The sequence below is a fragment of the Peromyscus eremicus genome, chromosome 14, assembly GCF_949786415.1.
Source record: "Peromyscus eremicus chromosome 14, PerEre_H2_v1, whole genome shotgun sequence".
Taxonomy (NCBI): domain Eukaryota; kingdom Metazoa; phylum Chordata; class Mammalia; order Rodentia; family Cricetidae; genus Peromyscus; species Peromyscus eremicus.
The window spans coordinates 24,322,685-24,337,257 of record NC_081430.1 but is presented as its reverse complement, the minus strand read 5'-3'; positions in this window follow the sequence as shown (position 1 = coordinate 24,337,257).

The window sequence follows — 14,573 nt, the reverse complement described above, 5'->3', positions numbered from 1 at the left end:
CCTCCCCACCTCCTCTCCCTTCCAGATCCACCCTCTTTCTGCCTCTCATTAGAAAGGAACAGGCTTCTAAGAGATAACAACCAAGCATGACAAAGTGAAATATAATAAGGTAAAACAAAAGCCATCACACTGAGGCTGGACAAGGCAACCCAAGAGAAGGAAAAGAGCCCCAAGAGCAGGCACAAGAACCAGATACCCACTCATTCACATACTTAGGAGTCCCATAAAGATACTAAGCTGAAAGCTATAGAATGTACGCAGAGGACCTGGTGCAGACCTATGTACACCCTGTGCTTGGTGCTTCAGTCTCTGTGAGTTCATATGAGCCTTTCTTAGTTGATGCAGAGGGCCTTGTTCTCCTGGTGTCCTCCATCCCCTCCGGCTCTTAAACTCCTTCGGCAGAATCCCTCTTTCATGGGGTTCCCTGAGCTCTGAGGGGAGGGATTTGGTAGAGACATCCCATTTAGAGCTGTGTGTTCCGAGGTCTCTCTCTCTATGCATTGTCTGGCGGTGGGTCTCTGCATCTGTTTCAGTCTGCTGCAGAAGGAAGATTTTCTGATGATGGCCGAATAAAACACTGATCTGTTTGCCTGGCCTGCTCGGCTGGGAAATTATATTTTCAATCACCTGACAAAAGCTGAGAATAAAGTGAAAGAGGGACAAGACTATGCACTCTCAAAGCCACCCCCAGTGACATGCTTCCTCCAGCAAGGCTCCGCCCCATGAAGGTTCTGCAGTCTCCGCAAACAGTGCTCCTGACTGGAGACCTGAGGCTATGAGACACGTTCCTCATTGCAACCAACACAGGATTATAAGGTGGATAATTTTCTGCCATAAAGATCTTTTAAATCATGCTATTAAGAATGGTATTTTAATACATTTTTCACTTCTGGGGCTGGAGAGATGGCCCCGTGGTTAAAAGTGCCTGCTCCTCTTACAGGAGGAGACTGGAGTTTAGTTCCCGGCACCTGCATTTGGTAGCTCACGATTTCCTGCAACCCCAGCTCCATGGGATCCAACTCTCTCCTGATGTCTGAGGGCAACTGCACTCACGTGCACATGCTTCCCCACACCTACACATAATTACAAACATTAAAAAAAATTACTTGTTTTTGGGAGGCAGAGCCAGGTGGATCTCTGTGAGTTCGAGGCCAGCCTGGTCTACAGAGCAAGATCCAGGATAGGCACCAAAACTACACAGAGAAAGCCTGTCTCGAAAAACAACAACAACAAAAAACAAAAACAAAACCAATTTACTTGTTTGTGTTGACAAGTAGGATGAAGTTGATTTTTACATAGTTTCTTGTAACTTTTGGCCATTTGCCCTGTGGGGTTTTGCTTTCCACAGCCACAGATCTCTTGCCAGCATACATGGTGATGCTGCTTTATTTCCTCTTCGCCTTGCCTCTTTCTGCTGGCCAGTGTTGGACAGAGATGAGAGTGATCGGAACACTTGTCTGTTTCTCATCTTAAAGGGGACGCTTCTGGTACCTCACCATCAGTCCGCTGTCTGCCGCTTGTTGATCGCCATAAGCATTTCATTGCATTGAGCAAGTTTTCATCCATTCTGAGTGTGTTACTGTTTTTTTTTGGGTTTTTTTTTTTTTTTTTTATAGAAAAAAAAGGTATGAAAGCTCACTGACATGACTTCCCCACTGGAATGCACGTGATTGTGTTGTCTTTCTCACTTGGTAACACGAGCAGCTGCATCCCTCATGTATTTCTATTGTTAAGTCTCCCTTGCCTTCTCTGTTGGGGTTGTGTGATACTGCAGATCGGACCTAGGACCTCTCACATGCCAGACCATCTTCGCATTCCTGAGATGGTCACCCTTGTTATGATTTTCATATGTTATTTAAATCAGTTTGCTAATTAAAGTATTTTTGCATTTATGTTCACTAGTATAACTGGCTTGGGATGTTTTTTTCCCTTGTTCTTAGAGTTTGGTGTTGAGAAGGCTTTTTAAGGTTTTAAAGATTTAATTTTCTTAGAGAAGTTTCAAGTTCACAGCAAGATTGAAAAGAAGGTACAGAAACTTCGAATATACCCATGGTCCTCAATCCATGGATAGTCTCACCGTTATGGACATTTCCCACCAGAATAGCACATTTATTACATTTGATGAACCTATATTAACACATCAGTCACCCCAAGTCTGTGACTCGCAGTTGGCCTTATATGTCATAGAGGAGGTTTAGATGTATGTATGCTGCATGCATCTACTCTTCAGGTGTGTGGTCCTCTGTATAGAGTATTTTGCTGGCTGGGTGGGGGTGGTGCACACCTTCAACACCAGCAGTTGGGAGGCAGAGGCAGGTAGATCTCTGTGAGTTCAAGGCCAGCCTCGTCTACAGAGTGAGTTCCAGGATAGCCAGGGCTACACAGAGAAACCTTGTCTCAAAAAACAAAAACAAAAACAAAACAAAGAGAAAAGAATATTTTACTGACCTAGAAAAATCTTTTGTGCCTGGACTGTTCATGTCCTCTAGTTCCTTCCTTCTGGAAATGCTTTTTAAGTTAGAATAGTGAGACAAAGGCAAGATGCAGATTTGAGAAGAAAGGTGAGAGGCTAGAATGCAGGATTTGTGCAGTGAGAGCTCTTACATGGCCAGGAATTTGGCCCTGAGTTGCTTAGCAGTGAATTTAAATTAGTTTCACAATTCACAGAAATCAATGAGCTAGAACCGAGGAGGCTGTTTAGGAGCAGAACAAGATTTTTATGAGGTGTCCCCAAAATGGTCCACAGTGATAGGAATTCTAGCTATGTCCCCATGACCTTCCATGCCCTGGTGAGACACCTAGTCTTTTCCCCCTAGTCATCTGCATAGTCATTTCCAGGGCCATATGTCCTAGTAATCCGTGCGCTGCGTGGTCACGTAATTTCCACGCAATGTGACCACGTAATCTATGCACGTGCGCGTAGCCCCGTGGGTCCATATGCGCATGCACGGGGGTAGTCCCTAAAGGGTAGATCCCATGTACCCTCCCCCGTCTCCCCACATGTCTTTCAAACAGGCCTGATCACATCCTTTCCGGTCTCTCCCTCCTCCTAATAATATACTCTCATAGTGGGTTTTGTTGTGAATTAGGAGAGAGGCTAGAATGCCTCTCTTTTTTCCTCACAGGGTAAACAGCACAGCATAAAACCAACACACAGACTGCTCTGTGAAGTTGGATTACCTGAGATCCAACTCCATTTGACAATTTACTATGTCCTTTGTACTAGGCGCCTAATCTCTGAGTTTAAGGTAATTATGATATCTACGCATGGCTGTGCATCACCGCTTACATGACTCAATACACATTAATTACTTTGCAAAGTGACTATTTTATTTTATTAGGACTAAATAAACATTAACCAGTTTATTTTTGATACCGAGGACAGAGCAAATTTTCTCACTTGAGAAAATACTGTTTGATGAGGACAGTGATCCCAACAAAATCCTTGAAAGGATTGTTATTAGTCTGTCATTTTGAGCATGCACATCCCTCAGACAAACTTTCACAAGTGATGCTTTCCGGCTGGAACTTGCTAAGTTTTGGGTGCAGTGAATACCTGCAATATATATGATTACATATATTATCTTGGGGAAAATTAAAAACACATACTGCTAAACTATTGCTTTGACCCTAAATTATGAAAGGAGTTTAAGTCCCCGAATTCGCTGTGACAGGATGTCTGATGTCTGCATCTTAATGGAGGCTTATGCTGGCTCACACTTCAGAGGGTCCCGGACAGCAGAATGGGAAAACATGGCCAGGGCAGGGGACCTTCAGCAAGAGGCTGCTTGCTCACATCTCAAGACCAGGAAAGGAGAGAAGAGGAGAGAGAATGCCGGAACTTATTGGCTTTCTGGAATTTGTCCTTATTTATGTGGAATGGTGCCACTCACATTCAGAGTGAGTCTTCTCACCTCAGTGAATCCTCTCTGGAAACGTCTTTGTAGACCCACCCAAAGGTGTGCGGCACTGATGCCCTAGGCATTTCTTAAGCCACTTAAGTTGACAATCCACAATACCTAGAGGAATTAATTTACTGAGTTAGATAATTGACTGCACCACATTCCAGTAGAAGAATTGAGTAAATGCGAGTTAACGCACTTGAGTTTACTATGCGCTGAACAGCCACAGCAGGCAGACACTGTTATCATCCGGGTCTCACAGAGGAGTTGTGCACCAGTAAGTGGCAGGGCTGAGATTCCCAGGACTGAAGTCCAAGGGTAAGTGAGATGCCCACACAAAAAGATGAATTTAATTTAGAATAGCTAACCTATGGGTAACCCTTCTCTGCGGTAGGAACTTTACACCTGGCCACTATGCTCCAAATGACACAGAGTAAAAGTTTTCAATTTTGCCTGAGAGCTATCCTTGCACTGCAAGATTCATTTCAAAAGGAATGTTAGTGAGTCTGAAGAAATCTTATCACTCCATTGGAGGTCCTGAAGGGTGTCTGGCAGAATCTCCTTGTGCTCATCTACACAGCCTGAGTGCCGTAGGCCTTAGCGATGCTCAGCTCTGCTGTGGAAGACACAGAATAATTTAAACCTAATGATAAGGGGAACCAAAAAGGGTAGACTTTAGGTTGAAGTAGGTGAGTGTGGCGAGGAACTGAAGAGGACTGGAAAGAGGAGGTGTTCTCCATGTGCGTGAAGAAACTCAACAGCAGTCCCGTGCTATGAGGGGAGACGATGGCCCTCCTCCTTAGCTCCGAGTATCACAAAACATGGCTGTGTCCTCAGTGTATCAGGTCAGGAGTCATGAGGTGTGAGTTGCTTTTGTCTGGATGTTTCCACTGTAAAGTGACCATGATGTGGCTTGGTAGTTTGAGGCTATCTATCTGCGTCTTGTTTTTCTCTTCTCCCCTGACACATTTCTAACTTTAACCATTGGTGTCTACAAATGGAAGTTTCTGTGAGCAGGTGTTGGATACTGTTTTAAAAACAAACAATGCCTTCAGTTCCTTCATGTTGCCACACCACTCTGCATCCAGAAGTCCCTTTTTCCTTAAAGGTCAAACACCAAGGACCTTGCCAAATTTAAAGAAAGGCAACTAAAAACTTCAAGCGTGTCACTTGGCAAAACTATCCCCAGGTGACTTCTCACATCTGGCAAGCCAAGGTCACGTAGTCCAAGGTGGAGTACTGGCCAATTCCTGGAATTATGAGACATTTAAGATTTTCTGGATCAGGTCCCCTGTGTCTAGGTGGGGCTCAGTAGTGAGTCATGTTTACAGAGAATCAAGACCCAGCTTTAGAAAGTGTGGTTTCTGGTAGCTGAGGGTTTGAGTAGCTTGAGGGTCTTATCCTTCAGTCCTGAAAGAACCAACAGGAAAATCACTTTCGGAAAGTAAGTGTGAGAGCTGGCCCAATGGCCTCAAAGGAAAGGCAAAAATATGTTCTAAGTAGAGTCTCTACAGGGTAGAAAAGCACATTGTTATAGCCGAGGCTCTGAGTGCTGACCAACGTGTCCTTCAAGAAAGGACAACGTGGTCTTCTTGTTGAAGAGATCGGATAATGGATTTGAGACTGCTGACCTCTTTTGTCATTTTGAATAAGAAGTCCTGTTGTCCTGGCCTGTGTTGAGACTGAAACAGACTTTCTTGTGTGTGCCCGTGTTGCTTAACACAACTGACCAGGAGAGAGAGGAATGGTGTGTGTGTGTGTGTGTGTGTGTGTGTGTCTGTCTGTCTGTCTGTCTGTCTGCTTCTCCCCGTCACGAGCCCATCTGCCTTTCCAAGCAGTTGCCCTTGGCATAGTTGTTCATATTCTCCCTTACTGAAAATTTTAATTGTTTTGTCTTCTTCCACTCAGTTGGTTGCAAACGTGCCTTTTCTCACACAAACTCTGAGAATTGAGAGCAATTCTATTATTATAAGAAAGGCATTCCATTTCTCTGTGTTTATTTATACCTCTACGGATTTATGAGTGCTTGCTTTTTTGTTCCATGAATCATAATTCATTACTACTATTATTTATTTTGATGCTCAGAATATCTCAGACTTGATGAATTATTGCAGACCTTTGTCCCAATACTTCATTATGTACTTAAGAGAATCAATATTAGGCTGTCTTGAAATCTCCTCTGCCAATGAAATTAGTCCAAAACGTTTCACTTTAGCCTCAGGTCGATTTTTAGGGCAAGGGCAGAAAGCAGCCACATTCTTTGCCAAGATAGCACAAAGAATGGCCACTAGCTCAGTTGCTAATATTGTTTCCCTTTGAAACTTTGAGCCGTCCTCCAGAGTCTACATGGCTCTTAGCACAACTCTCTTCCAAGCTCCTGCTAGGGTTGCCTGTTTACAGTGATCAACCACTTTTCTAGTTCAAAGACCCAAAGTGTTCCTTTTGTGAAGGTCAGGCCTATCACAATAATACCCTACTCCTGGTACTGACTTTTTTTTTAATTAAAAAAAATTTTTTATTCATTTTACATACCAACCACAGATCCCCCTTGCATCCCCCCGCCCCACCGACTTTTATCTTAGTTACTTTTCTATTGCTGTGACAAAAGACTCTGACGAAGGCAACTTACAGAAGAAAGAGTTTCTAGGGGTTTACATTTTCATAGGGTGAGTCCATGACCATCATGGCAGGGAGTACTGCAGCAGACAGGCAGACATGGCATTGGAACACCAGCTGAGTGCTTACATCTTGAGACACACTCATGAGTCAGAGAAAGAGAGCTACATGGGAATGGTGTGGGCTTTTGAAACCTCAAAGCCATACTCCTAATCCTTCCCGAATAGATCCACCAACTGGGGACCAAGCCTTCAAAGATATGAACCTATGGGGACTATTCTTATTCAAACCACCACATGTCTTGTCTCTGCGGGTTAATTATGTGTCTGGGACGTCTCCAGGTGCCTCTGCCCAATCAAAACTTGGAAGCTTCCTGTACACCTGGCTCCCTGCCACTCCTGGACCTCTGTCTGTTATCACAGCCATGGGGACAAGCCAGGCTGCTGGGATCCCAGAGCTTCTGTCATGAGCCCTCAGCTTCTGCAGGGAACCCTTGACTTCTGCTGGTACTAAGGTGCTGAAAACTCTGGAAGGCCAAGTGCAGAGATGCTGGTCCTGTTTAAAGCTATTGCTTTTCCTTTGAAACTGCTAAATAATTTGTAGAGAGTTATTTTTAGGCATCTTGAAGGCTCTCACCAAATTTTTAGCGACCAGGTTTGAAAAGCATTTTTATTTATTTGGCTTGTTGCATGTCTGGGTCTAGGCACGTATCTGGAGGTCAAAGGATGGCTTGTGGGAGTGTGTTCTCTCCTTTTACCATGTGGGTCGCAGGGTTTGAAATCACAGATTATTAGCCTTGGTGGCAAACGCCTTTATTCATTGAGACATCTCACTGGCTCACCAGTTTTAGCCATAGGTTATTAGCTCTTTCCTATCAATTATTATTATGATAGGTGCAAAATCACTAGGTAGTCTACTTCAGCAGAGAACACTCCACTTAATATTTGTTTACATTCACTTATAAAATTCTGTATGAATTCCTAGTCCTTCATTTATTCTGTGAGTTATAATTTATTATTATCATCAATATTTTGGTGGTGAATTGTCTTATATTTGGCCAGTAGGGACCTCTTCCAAGTTGACTCTAGTGGATTGTTACTTTTTTTTTTTACATCTGCATTATTATTTAAGCTTCTTTTTGGACAAAGACAGTTATAGTTCAGTTCATATTGTACTTTTCTTGCCTCTACTCTGGACATATCTGTTTCTCCAAAGAGTAATGATGATTTTAATGGAGAATGGAACATAGAAACCAAGTTGGAGCCTACAGATGTACTTGTTGCTACTGATTTATTACTGTTTTGTCAACAGATAGTAGCAAACGCATGTGAGTGTGTCTGTGTATATTTAAATTTCATTGATATACATATGATGCTCATGTGGACACATAAATAATTATATGCTCATATTTTATAGGTTCTATCATTTACTTATGTTTGTATGTGTGCACACATACATGGAAATCAGAGGACAACTTGTGGGAATCATTTCTCTCTTTTCATTGTGTGGGTCTGAGGGATAGAACTCTGGCCTTCAGGCTTGGAAGTGAGTGCATTTCCCTCTGAGTCTGTGTTTCAAAGCCTCTAAAAAACTGGGATAACTGAGGGAGACGAGGGGGTGGTAGACAGAGAGAAAAGGACTTTGGAATCTCCGTTACACTTCTTGTTGATTAATATAAAATCCAATGGGGAGCCGTCAATGTGCCTTTGAATCTGGCAACAGAGGCAGGTGGATCTCTGTGGGTTTAGGCCATCCTGGTCTACCTAGTAGGCTCTAGGCCAGCCAGGTACACAGAGTGAGACTCTGTCTCAAAATGATATAAAAATCCAATAAAAATTTAAATATATAGGAAAAATGTAAACTTAGAAAACAAGTTAAAATTTTTAGACTACAATGGGAGAGAGAGAGAGAGAGAGAGAGAGAGAGAGAGAGAGAGAGAGAGAGAGAGACTGGATGGTGGTTTACACGTGCAATTCCAGCACTTGGGAGACTATGGCAGGAGGGTCCTGCGAATTTGAGGCCAATCTGAACTCATGAAGAGTTGCAGGTCTTACAGAGTATGACCCTGTCTCAGAAACCCTCATAAGAATAAACACCACGTTCTTGAGTCATAGAACATGGAGGTGTTAAGATGGTACTGACATGGAAGCTTTGTATCTGGCTAGTTTTCACAGGGCTGGAAGATACAACTGGGTAGAGAAGTAACCATCAGTCTTACACAGCTGTGCATTCTGTGAACTCCAATAATGACTGCCCAGGCAAGACACGCCCACTAGTGCAACTGTGGCACAGACATCACAGGAATAACCAACTACTTTCTGCTTAGATTTAAGATATGTTTCACAATACGAAACCCATACCTGGAACCATTACTGGGCCCAGAACTCACCTATGGCTAGACATAGGAGAGAACTGACTACTATTACTCTGTTAAATGGCCACAGGATTAAACCAACTCCTAATGACTTATCATTATACTCAGGGATTAAGGCATCTCTTAACCCTCATCAGAGACGCTTCTGTTTGCAGTAGATAATGATCAACACAGAGATTTACCACTGGCCAAAGTGCAGAGAATAAGAGTCTGAAGAATATTCAGTTCTAAATAGAAAACACACACACACACACACACACACACACACACACACACACACACACGACACTTCCTCCTCCAAAGGCTCAGGGATCTCTGTGGAAGAGGAGGCTGTAAGAGCCAGATGCAGTGGATGACTGCATGAAAAGAGTGTGTTCTGGACCCAGCAAGGCAGCTGCACACATGACCTCATAGCATTTGTGATAGCATGCTCAAGATCTGTGCAGGTTCAAGTCAGATCAAAGTCTAGCTTGGAGAGGGGAGCTGGGCATGAAGTTCTACCTTTAGCCGAGGTGCTACTGGCAATTGTTACCTGATTAGAAAGGAAGGTTCAGTTTCCTAGAATAGTGTAGCCCCTGATGAGATGACCACAATCCACTGGAATGTCACACCTTAAAAATACTGGGCAGTGAAATTTGGCCTCAACTGTGGAAGAGGGTGAGACACAAAATTGCATGAGAAGGGAAGTGGGAAGTGAGGTGGTTGGGAGAGGAAAGGTAAATATAGTCAAAATGTTTTTCAAAATTCTCAAGGAACTAATAAAAACATAAAATAAAAAAGAATAAGAGACAAATGAGATAAAAGATAAACCAATGAGATAAAGTTACAAGTAGATAAAAGATAAACCAAGGAGATAAAGTTAAAACACACACACACACACACACACACACAAAGTACTCATACTTCATGAACTAGAATTTTAAGATAATAAAAGATCTTTTATTTTATTTTATTTTTTTATTTTTCGAGACAAGGTTTCTTTGTGTAGTTTTGGTGCCTGTCCTGGATCTCGCTCTGTAGACCAGGCTGGCCTCAAACTCACAGAGATCCTCCTGGCTCTGCCTCCCAAGTGCTGGGATTAAAGGTGTGTGCCACCACAGCCCAGCATAAAAGATCTTAATACAGGTGAACAATAGGAAATATAAGGTTAAAAAGTAAACTTAAAAGTATTAAAAACAAAAATATTTGGTAAAATAGGTTTCAAAACAAACTAATGTTAATAATAATAATAATAATGCAGAAAGACCAGAGATATGATTGAGAAGGGAGAAGAGAAAGTCTGCCGAGTGTAAGGAAGGAGAGTAGAGAGTCTGTGTGGAGGATGAGGAAGGATGACCTCTTGCCAATCCCAAGCCTTTCTCAGAGCCAAGCAACCCCCTTGCGACACTCAAGCTCCCCTCCCCATGAAGCTAGAGGCAGCATTCAGTACTCCCCCTGCTACAGCTGAAGCATGGGCATTGTAAACCCATTGCAAGGGCCATATATATATATGGAGAGAGAGGGGGGGGGGTTAAGATAGGGGCAGCTTGGGGAGATGTTTTTCTCCTTCCCCTATAGATCCAGGGATTGAAACCAGGTCATTGGGCTTGAACTGCTAGCACTTTTACCTACTGAGTCATCCCGATAACCCATATGTTTAATCTTAATGGACACATAGTATTAGACATGCTTATGGGACGTTGAGTGACATTTCAACAAATGCATGCATGCTCTAATGAGCAAATCAGGTTAGCTGGCATATCTGTATCCATCCACTGTGAGTTTTCTTTTTAACTGCATTTGTTGTTGATTGCCCAAGATGATCTGTCATAAAAGTGGTAAGACATGACTGTCTAAGTGGCCAATGAGATGTAGGGAGAAGAGCAATTGCTTCGAATATGAAAGACATGGGGCTAGTGCCACGTCTTAGTTAGGGTTACTATTGCTGTGATGAAATACCATGACCAAAAAGCAAGTGGGGGAGTGTGGTAGTTTGAGTGTAATTGACTCCCATAAGCTCCTAGGGAGTGAGTGGCACTATGAGGAGGTATAGCCTAGTTGGAGTACGCGTAGTCTTGTTGGAGGAAGTACTTCACTGTGGAGGTGGGCTTTGAGGTTTCCTATGTTCCTAGTGTCACAGATACTTCCTGTTGCCTTCTGATCAAGATGCAGCCAGCACCTTGTCTGCCTGCACACCCACCGTGCTCCTGCCATGATGATAGTGGACTGAACCTCTGAAACTGTAAGCAAGCCACCCCAATTAAATATTTTCCTTATAAGAGTTGCTGTGGTCATGGTGTCTCTTCACAGCAATAGAAACCCTAACTAAGACAGGGAGGAAAGGGTTTATTTGGCTTACACTTCCATATAACTGTTCATCACTGAAGGAAGTCAGGCAGGAACTCAAACAGGGCAGGAACCTGGAGGCAGGAGCTGATGCAGAGGCCATGGAGGGGTGCTGCTTACTGGCTTGCTCCATGGCTTGCTCAGCTTGCTTTCTTATAGAACCCAGGCCCACCAGCCCAGGGATAGCACCATCCACAATGGGCTGGGCCCTCCCCCATCAATTGCTAATTAAGAAAATGCTCTACAGGCTTGCCTACAGCTCAATCTTATGAAGGTATTTTCTCAATTGCGGCTCCCTCCTCTCTGATGACTCTGGCATCAAGTTGACATAAAACAACCCAGCCCATGCCAGGATTCTGCTTAATATATACTTTAATAAGTCATTTATTTTTTTAGAGCCTCATATTTATTAATTTAACAGATATGAGTTACAATTTTTTTTTTTTTTTTTTTTGGTTTTTCGAGACAGGGTTTCTCTGTGTAGCCTTGCACCTTTTCCTGGATCTTGCTCTGTAGACCAGGCTGGCCTCGAACTCACAGAGATCCACCTGCCTCTGCCTCTCGAGTGCTGGGATTAAAAGTGTGCGCCACCACTGCCCGGCTACAATTTTTTATCAGTATTATATCAAAGAAAAGACATCAAAATTTGCATGGTAGATTCTTAGTTTAAAGTTTCCTATTGTAGATACACAAGACAGATGAGAATGTGAGAGAGCCGAGCTCTTTCTAAAGAGGGAGATGAGAGAAGAGCACACACCACACAGTCAATGCATCCTCAACCCCGAGGTTGGGAAAGAGTGGGCGAAGTTACTGCGGGACTAAGATTCATCAGATTTCCTTTTTAACAGTCACTGAAACAAATTCAGCTGGGAAAGCCTAAGAAGTCAGTCAACAAGGAAGAACTGGATGGGACCTGGTGATTATCCAGATCATAAATTTAAAAGAGGAAGAGGATGAATCCTGTCTGGCAGGAAGCCTGAGGCCTTAGTCACTGCTCTCGTGTGAAGATGCTTCTTCTACGGGGCTGTCGTCCAAGGGTGCCAAAGCAAGCCTGGGTGTGTGCACATCAAATCTGCCCTTTCCCACATCACCTTATCAGTGCATCAGGGCTCTTGGATCTGCATACTAGACCAGGTTCTTGAGTCTGTCAGCAGGATGGCCAGCCACCCAGACTCTGAGTACGTCACATCTAATCAAATTAAAAGAGATGTTGGAGAAAAAGAACCTGGTCATCAACGGAATGATACAGAAAGAGAAAGCTTCCTTAGACCACAGAGTTAGTTAAAGGAAGGCATGGGCTCAGCAGAATGACAGCCCGGGCATCTGCCCCTGCAGATGTAGCTGACAGGCCCCATTGAGCAGTAGGTTTCAGACTTCCCCATCTTAGGGCTGGTAGCCCATGCTAATTGTGTGAAGTTATTTGGTTAGCATTCAAAATCATGTTAATTGAAACAGACAGAGATGCAGGGGAATGGCTGCTGGGCTGAGGGAGCAGAAGGTCTGGATCTGCTCTGCCTAAACCTGTCTGTTGGCTCCTCTTGCTCTGAATGTCCAGGATGCCATCTGTGTAGACATCAAGTCCTCACCTTCTGCTCCCTCCAGTCACCTTCCATATTTGGACTTGGGCTCAGTGGATGGCAGAGACAGACGCGCTAAGGCTGGTTTCCATGAGGCTGTGTCCCAGCTGGTGGAAGGGAAGAAGAGACTGCGGGGCTCTAGACAGTGCTGTCTCTGAAAGGGGGCTAAGATGGTGTGAAGGGGCAGAAAGCTTGGAATCGGTCTCTTCCTCTGCTTTTCCTCATTTGTGTGGCCGTAGCTAAGGCCGATAACATCTCCCAGCTTGAGTTTCCTGATCTTTTGATTGAGCACACTGATATCTCCTTTTAGTGGGGTTGTGAGAATTATGGGAATTAATAAAGTATAAGGGCCACTTCTATTATTTTGGTGCTTATGTTTGAAGTGGTCAGTTGAAGACTCAGAAATACGGAGCGCTGGTCCTGCAGCATGGTCCTCAGAACCACTTTGGAATACGAGTTAGTTTCCCCATCCTTGTTTTGTGGAAAAGCTCCAAGGAGTCTTGGGTACCTTTGAGGATTCCTATGAACATGAAGTAATGGAGGGATGGAGACACTGGAGGAGAGACTGCCTCCTCCCTCCCCCGTCATCTCAGCTTCCTTCCCCTACAGTTGACCAGGGTTGATGTTTTTATATTTATACAGCAGAGAAGAATGAGAATTGTGAAGCACCTTTATAGTGTGACAACATTTTAGAAAATCAAATGCTGGTGAGCTGGGACGGGCAAGCAAACCGTGTACATTTTATCCCGGGAAGAGCTTCAGGAGCCTGCTGCCAACTGATGTTAGAACTGTGACAATAATGTTGAGTTTCTTTTTAGATGGCAGTAGCCTGGTAAAGCTCTTACGGAAGGACATACCTGTGGGAAGTGTTACTGGTCAAAAATCTTTGGACAGCACTTACTGATTTGTCTTTTGTCCCATGCCATTGATTGGTTGTTATAGTGACGTACACGGGAAGTGGCCGCTGTGACAGGTGCTTCTTGACTGTGTTCAGGGCTACGATTCCGATTCTTTCTCTTTCCCATTCTCTACCCACACCCCATCTCACTAAATGCTGTCAAACATTGCACTTAAAATGCCATTTTTGCCTTTTCATTGTGATTCTTTTTCGAGAAGAAATGGGAACAGCCATATAAATGCTGTTCCAGATGTCAGTCATCTTCTAGTTTGAACCGAAGAGCGACATGATTATTGAACCCTGGTACATATTTGCCGACCTTCCCAGACACCTGAAAGCTCGTACTGATCTGCAATTACCTATGCCCCTTGCTCAAGTAGGTCTCCCTGCCCCCATTTTTTTTTTTTAAGTTTTACTTTCTGGAAAAGATCACAGAGAGGAATGATTAGGAATGGGAAATTGGTTGTTTCGGGAGGCCTAATAGACGAGTTTGCATCCTAGGAAACTCAAAGATGCTGAGCAAAACATATCTCTAGTTTTCACCATCATTCACCAGCTTTCAGTAGGCTGGGCTCTGTCTCTTTCACAAAATGCTGAAGTCCAACACAGATGGTTGAGTGTGTGAGTCCCCAGGCTCCGCTGAGCCTGCGGTGGCCTCTTGCTCTAGCTTGTAGTCCCCTTTTCTTGCCTTGTCTGTCTATTTCCCTGGAGATTTGCCTTACACTGGTGAGCCAGGCCTCACACAGCAAGCCTCTTGCTGTGCCAAAGTTGGAAAAGAGTCTGCCCAGCCAGCCATAGAAATGCTAACGAGCTGAGACAAATGCTTCCCTTTGCTGATGCTGAGGGAGCATATTTTTACATTTCTTCATAAAGAGAGAGAG